The following is a 12,735-nucleotide window of genomic DNA, read 5'->3' on the forward strand; positions in this document are numbered from 1 at the left end:
CACAGCTGGCCTTAAAAAGCCCAAGCTGAAGATAATTGTAACACAGGCTTACCCATTTCAGTATTTCTCCAACTTGCTCACTGCTGCCACACTTGGCTGCAGCCATTACCATGCTGTTGTAGCCCTTCAAGAGCAATATTACAGAAGCAAAGGATAAGATTCCTCTGCCCATGCTCGACGCCCAGTGCCATTTGAGAGGCCCTAAGGTATCCAAAACATCTGCATGGAAATAGCAGGTATGACGCAGGACCTAAGGCAGACTGACACTTCACCAGGGTGGCAAACAGATGCCAGGCAGGCTTCGCTGTCCTAGAAAAAAACAACTTTGGATACCAGTGATGAGGCAAACAACTTCTCCCCACACTGTTTAACTTCCCTGTTTTCCTTTATTATTGAGGGCCCTTCAGAGGATCACTTGTGTTGATCCTCTATGTTGATCACACACTTTACATCCTTCTTGTCTTGGCTGCAGTAGTCTAACAGACTATAATTGCCTGCTGCTACATTGGATTCCATTCACTGCACGGTGCCTTAAGTTTCACTGCTCCTGCTTGTTCTACTCATGTCCTACACTCAATGACTTCTGTGCTGTTACCTCTCCTAATAACTTTATGGTTATTATGGTATCTACAGTAGCCTCTGGGGCTCAGGCTGTTGGTGCTTGCTTCATTTCCTAATACCTGTAAAGAAAAGATATCAATAATATTTGCTCCAGACATCAGCAGACATGCTGTCCTAGACTCCAAGACATGTATCCAAGTGTATGTCACTGTCTAAAGCACGGGGGTATTTAGCATTTATGAGGTTCAAAATAACCAGGCCAACTCCCCTTCTTATCTGTCTAACACTATCACAGTTTTTTCAGCTGCCTTTAATACCAATGCCATCTGCCTATGCTCTGTATTTTCAAGGACATAAATCTTGGGCTTGAGTTTTTAATTGCCCTAAAATATTCAAATTCCTAAATGAGGGGTATGAGGACCTTCTCACTTGGTCCCGGTGAGTGAAGCCTGTGCCTTCAGTTTTCTGATCACTGTTCTCGCCTGTGCATCTTCCAGAAACTGGATTAGTAATCTGCTGTGGCCATAAGGTTTCTTTCATTAGAAATGAACCACTCTGTTCTGACCTTTTCCCAGAGCTGGACTGGGATTTCATGAGGCATTTCTTGTCAATCACTATATTCTTTGCACAGCTTGCACTGTTCCATGTATGACTGCAACTGGGTGTTCTTGCCTGGCCTGCAGATACATTTCCTGGCTCATCTCAGGCATGTCTCTATCCCCAGGTGTGAAATATGTATCCACTGCATGATCTCAGCTCTTAAATCTCCTGGGATTATCATTCAGTTCCATTTAAAACAAAATCCATGCAGTTCTTCGCTCACTTCCTAGAGGGGCTGGGAGAGGGCACAAGCTTCTGTGGTGCTTGCTCCTCACTCTGTGAAAGGACATCAGTTGCAAATTGCTCTACTGTCTGCCACACACCACGCTGTTCTGTTGGACATCCTTAAATAGCTCTATCTGAAAGAGAAAAGTTGGTCATAACTTTCAGCCTGCATCTCCCTGTTCTTCATACATCAGTGAATGCTCCAGTCTGCATATTTGCACCAGAGATGTTTGTCCCCTTTCTCCAGCACCATCGCATAAGTGCTTCAGATTCTTTGCAGACCTGTAATGCCTGCTCCACAGACCACCTTCTTCTCAAAATGCCCGTTTTTCTCACCTTTGAGCATTTTCACAAGATCACATCTCAGCAGTATTTCCTTACAGGACTTTGCCAGTCCTGTACATATGTAATGTATTAAAAAGTACTGAACATCCTACCCATACCTTGGCTCCAGTGCATTTCCACACCGTTTTCAGTGATCAAGAAATGTCCAGTATGACAGATTCATAGTTTGGCTGACTTGCAGTTTGTCTCCATTCAGCCTCATGGTAAAACTCCAGCACTCACCTAGAAGAATCATCACAGATAAACATCATGACCTTTAATTACCTATCATTTGACATCTCTTTCCCACGATATAGAGGTCCCCAGTTACAGCATTAGTGGCTAGAGGCCCAGTACTCAGGTAACATTAAATATCCCGGTTTCAGAGCCGACACTGGTAGGCCTTTGTGCTCATCGATACCTGCTAAAAGGTGCGGCAAAGGCTGTCAGGCAGCTGAACAGCTCTTCTTCTTCAGCATGCTACAGTAATCGATTCCCTGATTTTCTGCTTAAGTCTTTAACCAACTACCCATCATGATGGGATACATCCACAGAAAATAATCCATGTACAAAAGACACAGATGGGAGCAGACAGAATGAAGGTGCATACCCAGCCCAAGCCAGGTGATTACTCCAACTCTGCCAATTCACATTGTCATTTTGCTAGTTTAACAGTAAGTATCTATTTTGCATTCAGTTCTTTGATTCCGAGCAGATGTGTTCGTTCTTACTTTTTAAACTATGTCACCTTTCCTTCAACGTGGGCTTAGGTTAATAAACCGTACATCAAGCATTACTTAAAAGCTGGCTTCGTAGAATGATAACTGATGAGGGAATTGCTTTTAATTACTGTACAAGTGAGTAGATAAAAATCACAGCCCTAATAATCAGCTCCAGAAACTGACAGCAGCAAAGTCTCACATTTCAAATGTGGATTATTTTTTCTTTCAGCATTCAGCTACAGAAGGCAAATGTTAGTGGTTGGATCATCTTCTGTAAGCAAGCCAAAGTTATATGTAACATTTTTGGATGCTAACAGGACATAGTTCTGGCAAAACAGAAATAAGGGTAACATTAAAGATTAGTGCAAGCTTGGAAAGGAAGAAAAGTGCTTTTCTCAATCCAGATTTTAGGAAGAACGATCATCTCACCTACATCTGCTGCTAAAACTTTTAAAGTCCAAGGACAGTGAAAACAAACAACTTACTTGCTCAGCTATCAAGTCAGAGAGAGCATGAGGCTTCCCAGATTGCCTTCAAAACCAGCAGCATTTGGCCCATTACCATCCACACCAGGCTAATGTATTTTTAATAGTTCACCTCCTAAAGAGATACTGCAGGCCATGAGATGCAAATGAGCCAGCCAGAACTGACTGAGTTTGTGCTATGAGAAATTTCAGGGGAGGATGAAATAAATGAATGTAGGATTACAAACTGGGTTTGGTGCTCTAGTGAGAGGAGAAAAATGTGCTCACGAAGCCCAGTAAAACTTTCTTTTCCTGGTTTATTAGGTGTTTGCAAAGAAGTCTCAGTTGCAAAGTATGACATGTTCTTTTTCTGAAGACTCATCTACAGCACAGAGACTCTGATAAATAACTGCTTTCTTTCTTAGCCAACTATGCAGCGTATGGGAAGCTTAGGCTTGTATTATGGCTTTGCTAAAACATTAGACGTTGTATGAAAGCTGCCATGTGAACTCCATTTTGAATGTATTTCAATGCAGGTTTTAACAATAGGAAAAATAAACACTTAGCAGCTCAGGAAACCAGAATCTAAAATACTGTAGACATGGTTTGTTTATTTGTTGCTTTCCTGCTATAGATCAGCCTGTCAGGATACCTCCTTTATGTAAATATTTAAAATCTACAACAAAACAATTCGGATAGGAAAAAAAAAAAAAACCAACCAAAAAAAACTCTGAAAAGGAGACAAGAAAAGGAGGATGCAGAGTTTTTCTATTAAAAAAACACAGATGTGTCTCTCTTTGGATCTATTAAGTGTATTCTTCGTTGAAAAAGAGAAATACTCTGATTGTAAAGGTGCTATATGTAGTGAGCAGTACTTAGCTCCTTGAAACCACATGTTCAATAGATTCAAAGTTACCATATTCCTTTTTCTTTCAATTTTTTATTGTGGGTTTTTTTTTTTTTTTCCTTTTTATATGAGGCAATAATTTTAGCTCTCAAAAGTCCACATGAAAAACTGAAAATCCAGGATTTAAAAACTAAAGAAGTTCAGAATAGTAGTCATCTGGAAGTCTCTTCTTTTCATGTCGGTAAAGTATAATGTTACTTCACGCCATTTGGCTGCAAATGTAAATTACACCTTTTTTCAGTTGTTAGGACAGGATAGAAAACCACATAATTCTAATGAGTCATAAATGTTTCACCATTTTTTTTCTTCATTTAATTCATATGGTGCCAACACCTGTGAAAACAATCAGCATCATAGCTGTGTGCTCTACTTAAATTTGCTTTAGGGTATGCTTGAGTAAAAGCTTTTATATCTCATGTCTCTACATTATTAACAACATGATGCCCTGAATCATTCTATAATTTAAGTATGCTCATTTCATTCTCAGCTATTTTATTAGGACTAGAAAAGATGCTCAAAGACTCTGACAGTCTTAGAACAGACACAGACACACATAACTAGGCTTGATCCTTACTGTAACAAAATATCTATAACAAGATCTTCACATTATTTTTTATGTGCTTTGGCAGTTTTGCACCTCGAATTACAAATCTAAACTGTTAGTACAAGAGCCATATTACAAAGCTTTCTCCTAAAAGGCTTTGTAATATGGCTCTAAGGTGAGTTCATTTCATGAGAGCTATATCTACACTGAACTGAATTTTAAGCTATTGCCAAAGGAAAACATCTTGTTTTCCAATGGGAAGAGAGCAATGGTTGGAAACCTGGTTCTGGAGTCACGAGATGGTGATGGAGGAGTATACGCATTGGTAACACTTCAGTGTTGCTTTAGTCATAATTGGGCAATGGGGTGGTTATGTTGGTAAATAGTGGAGACACACCAGCTAGATTTTCACGAATACTAGAAGTGAAATTTACAAACATACTTCACTGTTTAAAGAATCAATGTAGTGACTAGAACAAAAAAGAGTGTCAATCCTATTGACTTTCAGTGAACGTCAGCTCTCCAACCATCTTAGGAATCCTTGCTAACCCCATTTGTCATCCACTTAGCCTTAAACAACTTCAAACTGAACAATTTGTAAAGGGCTTTTACCTACCATTTTATAATAAACATAAAGGTACTGAGCTCTTCCTGCACTTCAATTAGATTGTGGCTCAATCATCTTCTACAGAATTCCCCTATAACCATACAGCTTAAGAAAAATAGATGAGTGAGCATAGTATGTTAAGCTGGAAGGTGTAGAGACCATGATCTGTCCCAAAGAGATCCTTTCCAAAATGTGTCCAGAGAGTACATTCCAGTGTTGTAGTTTATTATGAGTAACCATCCAAGGCCAATTTGTGATCAGGAAGCAGGCCAAGGCTTAGCTGATAAATGCTCCAAGCAAACTGTTTGGAGTTGTGATTCACTGCAATAACTTCCACTGTAATCCAGAGGTGGAAAGGTACTCCATGCAGTTTAGATGAGCTAGCTCACATACTGAGAGCACTACTGCCTACAGAATTTTGGGTGAGGACTTAGATTGTCACAACTTAATAACATGTCAAGGATAGATAGATTAAAGCTTGTGAACAGCAGCCTTCTCTCTGCAATGAAGCTTGGTCCTGCCTGCATACATGACAACTGAAGGGCTCAGCTAATTGCTCCCTGCTATAACTACTTCAACACCACGCACCACCGCCACTTTGGGCAACTTGTTCCAGTGCCTCACCACCCTTATAATAAAAAACATTTTTCTTCTATCCGATCTAACTCTCCCTTCTTTTAGTTTGAAAACATTTCCCCTTGTTCTATCACAACAGATCCCTCTAAAGAGTCTGTCCTCTCCTTTCTTATAGCCCCATTTAGATACTGAAAGGCAGCTATCAGGTCTCCCCAGAGCCTTTTCCAGGCTCTCAGCCCAGCTCTCTCAGTCTGTCCTGTAGGGGAGGCGTTCCATCCCTTGGATTACTTTTGTGGCCTCCTCTGGATGCACTCCCACAGGTCTATGTCTCTTCTGTACTGAGGACACCACATCTGGACACAGTACTCAAGTGAGGTCTCACCACTGCAGAGTAGAGGGGCAGGATCACCTCCCTTACCCTGCTAGCCATGCTTCTTTTGATCTGGCCAGAATATGGTTGGCTTTCTTGGCTATGAGGGCACCTTGCTAGCTAATGTCCAGCTTGCCATCCATCAGTACCCCCAAGTCCTTTTTGGCAAGGTATGTTTTATCCCTTCATCTCCCATCTTGTATTGATGACCCAGGTGCAAGACCTTGTACTTGCCTTTGTTGAACCTCATGAAGTTCTCAAGCTTGTCTAGGTCTCTCAGGATGGCATCCCATTCCTCAGATGTGTTGACTGCACCACAAAGTTTGGTGTCATCTGCAAACTTGCTGAGGGGGCACTCAATCCCAGTGTCGATGAAAATGTTAAAGAGCATCAGTCCTATTAATGACCCTTGAGGGACACTACTTGTCAAGGATCTCCGTCCAGACACTGATCCATCGACTGCCAATCTCTAGGCAGATAGTTCTTGCAGATAGTTCCTTGTCCATTGGACAGTCCACCCATCAAATCCATACCTTTCAAATTTAAGGAGGGTATTGTAGGAGACTGTGTCAAAGGCCTTACCAAAGTCCAGATGTCATCAGTGGCTCTTCCTTTGTCCATTGATGGAGTTATACCATCATAGAAGTCCACTAGGTTGGACTAGGCATGGACTAAGTCAGGCAGGACTTGCCATTAATGAAGCCATGCTGGTTGTCTCATATCACCTTCTCTTCCACATGACTTACCATAGCTTCCAGGAGGATCTGCTCCATGATCTTCCCCAGTACTGAGGTGAGGCTGACAGGTCCCTGGATCATTTTTTTCAGTCTTCTTAAAAATGGGTGCAACATTGCTTTTTTTCCAGCCTCCAGGGACTTCTGCTGGGACTTTTCAAATTTCATCAAGAGTGGCTTGGTGACTACATCAGCCAATGCCCTCTAGACTCTGGGATGCATCTCATAAGGTCCCATAGAATTCTGGATGTTCAGATTCTTCAAATGGTCGCGAACTTGATCTTCACTTACAGTGAGAGGGATTGCATTGTTCAGTTTCATCTCTTTCTAACCTTATTCCTTTTGGTCTTCCAGATTACATTTTGAAAGCTCAAACACAAATCCATGCCATTTAGACAGAAATGATCTTCACCTTTATTGGGAAGAGGCTATCCTAGCAGAATTCATTCAGGAAACCATTCAACATAGGACTGTGCTTGCTTTACATTCTTCAATTCTCAGTAGTTTATTCAGTTGAACATCTGTTTGATTCGAATTTCTGCTAAGATGTTTAAAAAATAAAATTAAAAATTTCACTAAAATAATTCTCCGCATTCTTGAAGACATCCAGACTTCCTGATCACTACATTATCCATGATAAGCACCATTTTCTGTGGTGCTATACATTCATTTTTAACTTTGAAATGGACCAACAAGGGAACAATTATGCTTGCTGAAAATAAACTTAATTAAATGAATTAAAATGCAAAAGCTATCTGAAGCTAGGGGGTGCTGAAGCAAGAGACAGAATAGAATGAGTTTGCTTTCTGAATATAATTTCTGTTCCTGAAATGCACTAGTAAAAATTGAAATTTTACTTATGGTGAAACTCATTTTCTTGACTCTCCGCAGCAAATCTTTCTTAGTTTCAATTCTTCCACTGTAAAGGCAGCTTCTGTGCTAGGAACTTTAGGAGAGCAGTCCTGAAATGTTATTTATGAGAACTTACTGTACACTTCATATTTGATGTAGGTGCACTCTGCCTCCTAATGGAAGTCGCATGTGTTTTTCCCCTAAGTATGCACTAGTAAGTAATGACCCATCATCAAGCACTGACTGATGACAATTGATCATATAGTCATCTACAGCAGCAAAAAAATTAGAGTAATCTCTCAAGAGAATAATCAGAGAACAATTTTCCAGGGCCACTACTACAAAGAGGCTTGCTGAAGAAGAAAACAGACTTAGACTTCACTCTAGATTTTCTTTTCTCTCCTGGTTTTCATTTATATACAAGGTTTACATTTGTTTTTAAAAATTTTATGAGGCAGACTGAAATGTTAAGGGGATTAAGGAATGGGAGACAGAGTCTTTCACCTCCAAGCCTTCAGTTCAAATCCGGCTTGGGTTAGTAATGAACAAGAAGTATTTACCATTGCTGCTCAGTGTCTATGCAAAATGGATTGGTGGTTCTGGCTCAGTTCCCAGCAATAAATGTGCATGCCACAACTGGCAACTCCGTTGCCATTCTCAGCAGACAGAGCCAAGAATTAAATGAAGCATGAGAAGCAGAGTTACCTCTCCTCCACTGCCGGCCAGGGTGGAGGCACGTTGGCAGGAGAGGCCTTCTCTGCTGCTGCCTAAACTGGGTTGTGCCATGGATTAGCACAAAGACATCAGTATCATGGACTGTCAAACTAACACCTTTTTCAGGAAGTTAAGTTACTAATTTTCCAGGGGAAAAAAATATAAAAATAATGATTTAGATGTTGCGTTGCATGGTATAGATTGGTGACTCGGAACAGACTACATTCTTCCTTACGTGAAAGTGTAGATTAACCTGCCATTGTAAAGAGATTGAAACTTGATGTAAATGCAATATATTCCCACTACATAAGGCTTCTTTGTCCTGCCAAGGCCATGGCCCTAGGACAGAAAAAAATCAGAGCTTTTTTCTTTCCAGCAATCACATGACAGATCATTTCTCAGGCTAGGATACTTTGACTCACTGACACCACAAGCCACTAGACCAGGAAGTTTGTTTTTCCTTTTACCATAAGCTTAGAGTAATTCCACTGAAATAAATGGAGTCAACCACCCACACAGAAAAGCTTAAAAGAGAGCAGAACATGCCCTATTCTTTGTAAGGCCAATACTGGAATGAAAATGTGACTGGTACTGTTAGCACTGAAATCGTAAAATGCCACTGTGCTGCTGTTCTGAGGCGATCAGCACTATCAACAGGAATGCCACCAGATATCCATATATATGGTTACAGCAAGCAAGGAGTGCAACCTAGGCCCTTAGCCTTGAAGTGACTTGACCACTGAAAAATGTTAGATAAAAAACACATGATTTTTTTTTTTTCTAAAAATAGCAAGATGGTTCAAGAAAATAATTATTTCAGTCCCTGCAACTAGATAAATTCATGAAGATCCTCTTTATATTTTTCCTAGGATATTCACTGTGGACCCTAACATTTCCATGGATTTCAACACTTTATTTACCCATATTTTATTACTGCTGTAAACATAATTATCACAGCATCTTCATGCTGAAATTGATACATAGATTTTGATACTTGCTTGTCAAGATGCTCACGTTCACTGTACTCAGTCATCACACCGACCCAGAGACTGATGACTGCACTAGTCTATTAATAAAAGTCTATTACAGTATGTTGATGCTACTCCTCTCAAACATTATTAATGCAAGCCCTGCAGCAAGAGACATATTTTTAACTTGCAACAACACAACGAGGCCTATTTCATTACTATAATTAACCCTTGTACATCTTACTCAGACTGTCCATTCTTAACCATGAAGAACAATCAGAAAGTCTTTTCACTTGTTGGTTTTCATTGTCTTAAGAAGGCGTTGATCACCCAGCCTAAGTTTTCAAACGCAATTAGTGATTTTCAGTACCTATGCTTAAGGCTAATTAAACTTTGACAATATAAAGTGCAGATGATATTATGAAATGCTGAGTAGCCACATTTTGAAAATAAAAAGATTACAAGTTAGCAATTCAGAAACAGAAAGACCCAAAACTAGTCACTGATTATTAAAATCTTTTGTTAGAGTTCAACTAGCAGCAGCCAATGCATGAGAGCTATTTTTCTAAATAGTACGAGATAGAACAAAAACCAAAAAACACCTTGAACATCGCTTAAATTCCTAAAAGCAAGACGCTCGTGGCGGTGTATTTTTTTAGATGCTCCTCTAGGACAAACTTTTTGCCTTCTTTCACTGGAGTTTTAGTCTGATTCAAAGCCATTCACACCAAAATGTATTGAAGCTACTGAAGTAGCCAAGTTATTAATAGCTGAGACACATTTGATTCTTCAGAGATCTGGAAAAAAAAACAACAAAACAACACCCAGCCTGCAAGTGAGGTAGACAATAAATGGGTAAAGACATTGATCTTTTAATACTAACTAACTTATTTTGCAAGCAGCACTTGAAAAAGTCTGTAGTGACAGAAATGGCATAGTGACTTAATTAATCATAGTTTTAGAAGACCACTCCTAAAAATGACAAATCTTCTGACTCAGACCATCAAAATGCTTACAAAGCATTTAACTTTAAGCATGGGAGCAATGCCTTAAAGTTTTCTTTGATGATGCTCACTTGTAGCAGTCCTGCGTAAGCTTAATTGCTTCACCGAGTATGAACAACCTTATAAAAAACCTACAAGGTAACTTATACATCAGTCTTTTGATTTGGATAACAACTCTCATTTTCCAGAAAATCTAAGTTCAACAATCACAACAAGGATTACGAAGCTTAGATTCTCAGCCTGCAGAAACCACTGGTCCTCAACTGACTGTAACAGAGCCCACAACTCATTGAAGTCACAGCCTTGGGACCCTAAACATTGCTGTTAGTCCTAAGCTTTCAAAGACTGATGACTTGGAGCTGAATCAAAAAGGTCATGCTGGATTTAGTGGAACCAGTTTAAGGAGTTACCTTTCCCAGCTGTCTGCAGCTGTCCCTCACCAGCTGAAACAGAGCCACTGGAAAACAGTATGGCCCAACCCTCATCACGCAGCTCACAGCCAGTACATTAATTTAACTGAAAATGGCCAACAAACTGTGAGAGTTGATAAACTGGCACTTGTCCGCACATCCTGCCTCTGCTAATAGGGTGGAAACCTCTGGTAAAGTGGGATGGATGGAGGGTACCCTTTCCTCCAACTCAACAAAAATCAATAGCATTTGTTTGCCAGAGCCCTGATCTCGTCAGAGTGGAACTATACACTGAAAGAAGAAACTGCATTTAACATTTTTGGAGGGAATGCAGAGGGAGTATTTTCTACATTTCATGAGGCAATGAATGGGAAAGAAGTGGTATATATACAGTACTCCTTGTAATTTTAATTCACATTGCCCATTCTCAGTGAATAAATCTTGTTAAACCTTATCCTCTCAGAGACCATCTGGATGAAAACCATTCAGGAAACATCACCATTGGTACAAGAAGTTAAATCTCACCATAAATCTCAGCATGTCAAAGCCAAGCATGCATGCCTTAAAGAAACTCTGCAGCTGTGACTTGCTCAGAGCTGTAGACACGTATGTGCAAACGGTGACTCCCAAGAAACAGATTGTTATGTTTCAGTAACTCTTAAAAACAAATGAGAGCAAATTCAAGGATTTTCTCATTTTCAGATATCTTTTACTTCTTCTCTCTCTTTTTTTTTTTTTTTTTTATGTAAAGGAAATGAAATCCTTTAATAAAATCCACGTAAAATTTACTAGCTTGTTGGAATGGTAGAGTCTCAAATGATCCCCACCCTTGTCCTTATCTTTCTCTGATTACTTGTCCTTCTCTTCCAAAGTACACTTGCTAATGTGGCAAGCTACGCTCACAATTGGAAATCATGATTACTTTGCTCTGTAATCTGATTGCCTGTATAGTTAGACACCTGCCTTCCTGGCAAATTTCTTTATGGTAACAGGGTATGAGCAGGCTGGCCTTTTAAATGCCATATACAGTCAAACAGCTTTGATGTAAGCTCAGTGAGAATACAACTCTTATCCAACAGCAGGTATTTTTCCCTTTCTCCACCCCTACATTTAGTATAATTGTTTTTACAGAAAAGGCTCTCACATTTGATTAACCAATTAAAAAATATGAAAAAACACAAAGCAAGACTTGCAAGTTAGTCCATCCAGTATGTGAAAAAGTAGCTGGAAGAAGTAACTAGGAGACCTAATCCGTGCTCAATATTTTGACCAAGAAGATTATGGGGATGAATGCAGATCTAGTGAAACAAAAAGGTACTGTAAATTCAATTAATTTTCAATCACTTATTTCCCAAAAGGAACAAAATCTAAAATGCTTGGAAAATGACTAAAATGATTCATGTTTAGTAATTAAAAAAAAAAAAAAGATTTCTAAAAAATTCAAAAGAAGCTTATTGGGAAATATTTTTGAAGTAAAAAATCTTTATGCACATTATAGGAAGAACATTATGTTTTCATTAAAGAGAAAAGTTTTATTTAACTGAAACAGAATTTTGTTCCATTTTCTGAATTCTGAAAAAAAAAAAAATTCAGGTCAACTGCAGATCAACCCAAAATTATTGTTATATATACATATTTATTATTAGAACTGACAGATAACAATCATCTACTTTCGCATAACAGAAGTAACTCGGGAGCCTGGGAATCGATTGCTTAGACATGCTGCCAGATTTAGAAGAAAGTCTCATTGCCCCAAGAAATATTTAAGATATATCAACATACCACAGTTGACGAGTGGAATTTTCTCCAGTAGCTGTAAAAGTTTTTTGATGATTCAGCTGAGATCACTGGACCTCACTCCTGAATTAAGTATAGGTGATCCTGGCTTATTTTTGCAAGAAACTTCAGTTCTGTGAAGCCACAAATCACTACCATAAAGAATTTAGCTGCCATCACAAAGCAGGTTTGACTCTGGTTTGCTAACTCAGGTTCTGGCTTGATCACCTATAGAAGAGATCGATTATCCTTGGCAGTAATAGGTGCTACCCAGAACAGCAAAGACTGCACTGGCAGCTCGCTGTGACTGAAAGCAATCCATCCTTTCCTCACAAGCGCAGAGATATTTGCTAAGAACTATCAGCCTCCCACTAGTG

The 12,735-nt window shown here is 39.5% G+C and overlaps 1 long non-coding RNA gene across 1 annotated transcript in view; it reads right to left on the minus strand.

Annotated features, from left to right (window-relative positions):
• Positions 1-72: 72 nt before the first annotated feature.
• The window catches only part of LOC149917030 (uncharacterized), a 139,594-nt gene continuing 126,931 nt past the window's right edge, over positions 73-12,735 (minus strand). Inside the window, exons 5-6 of the long non-coding RNA XR_016468545.1 lie at positions 1,830-1,953; positions 73-1,520 (exon numbers count right to left, since the gene is read on the minus strand). This is a non-coding gene — a long non-coding RNA (uncharacterized LOC149917030). The remainder of the gene's footprint in view (positions 1,521-1,829; positions 1,954-12,735) is intronic.

The sequence above is a fragment of the Phasianus colchicus genome, chromosome 8 (assembly GCF_987193195.1).
Source record: "Phasianus colchicus chromosome 8, bPhaCol1.hap1.1, whole genome shotgun sequence".
Lineage (NCBI taxonomy): Eukaryota > Metazoa > Chordata > Aves > Galliformes > Phasianidae > Phasianus > Phasianus colchicus.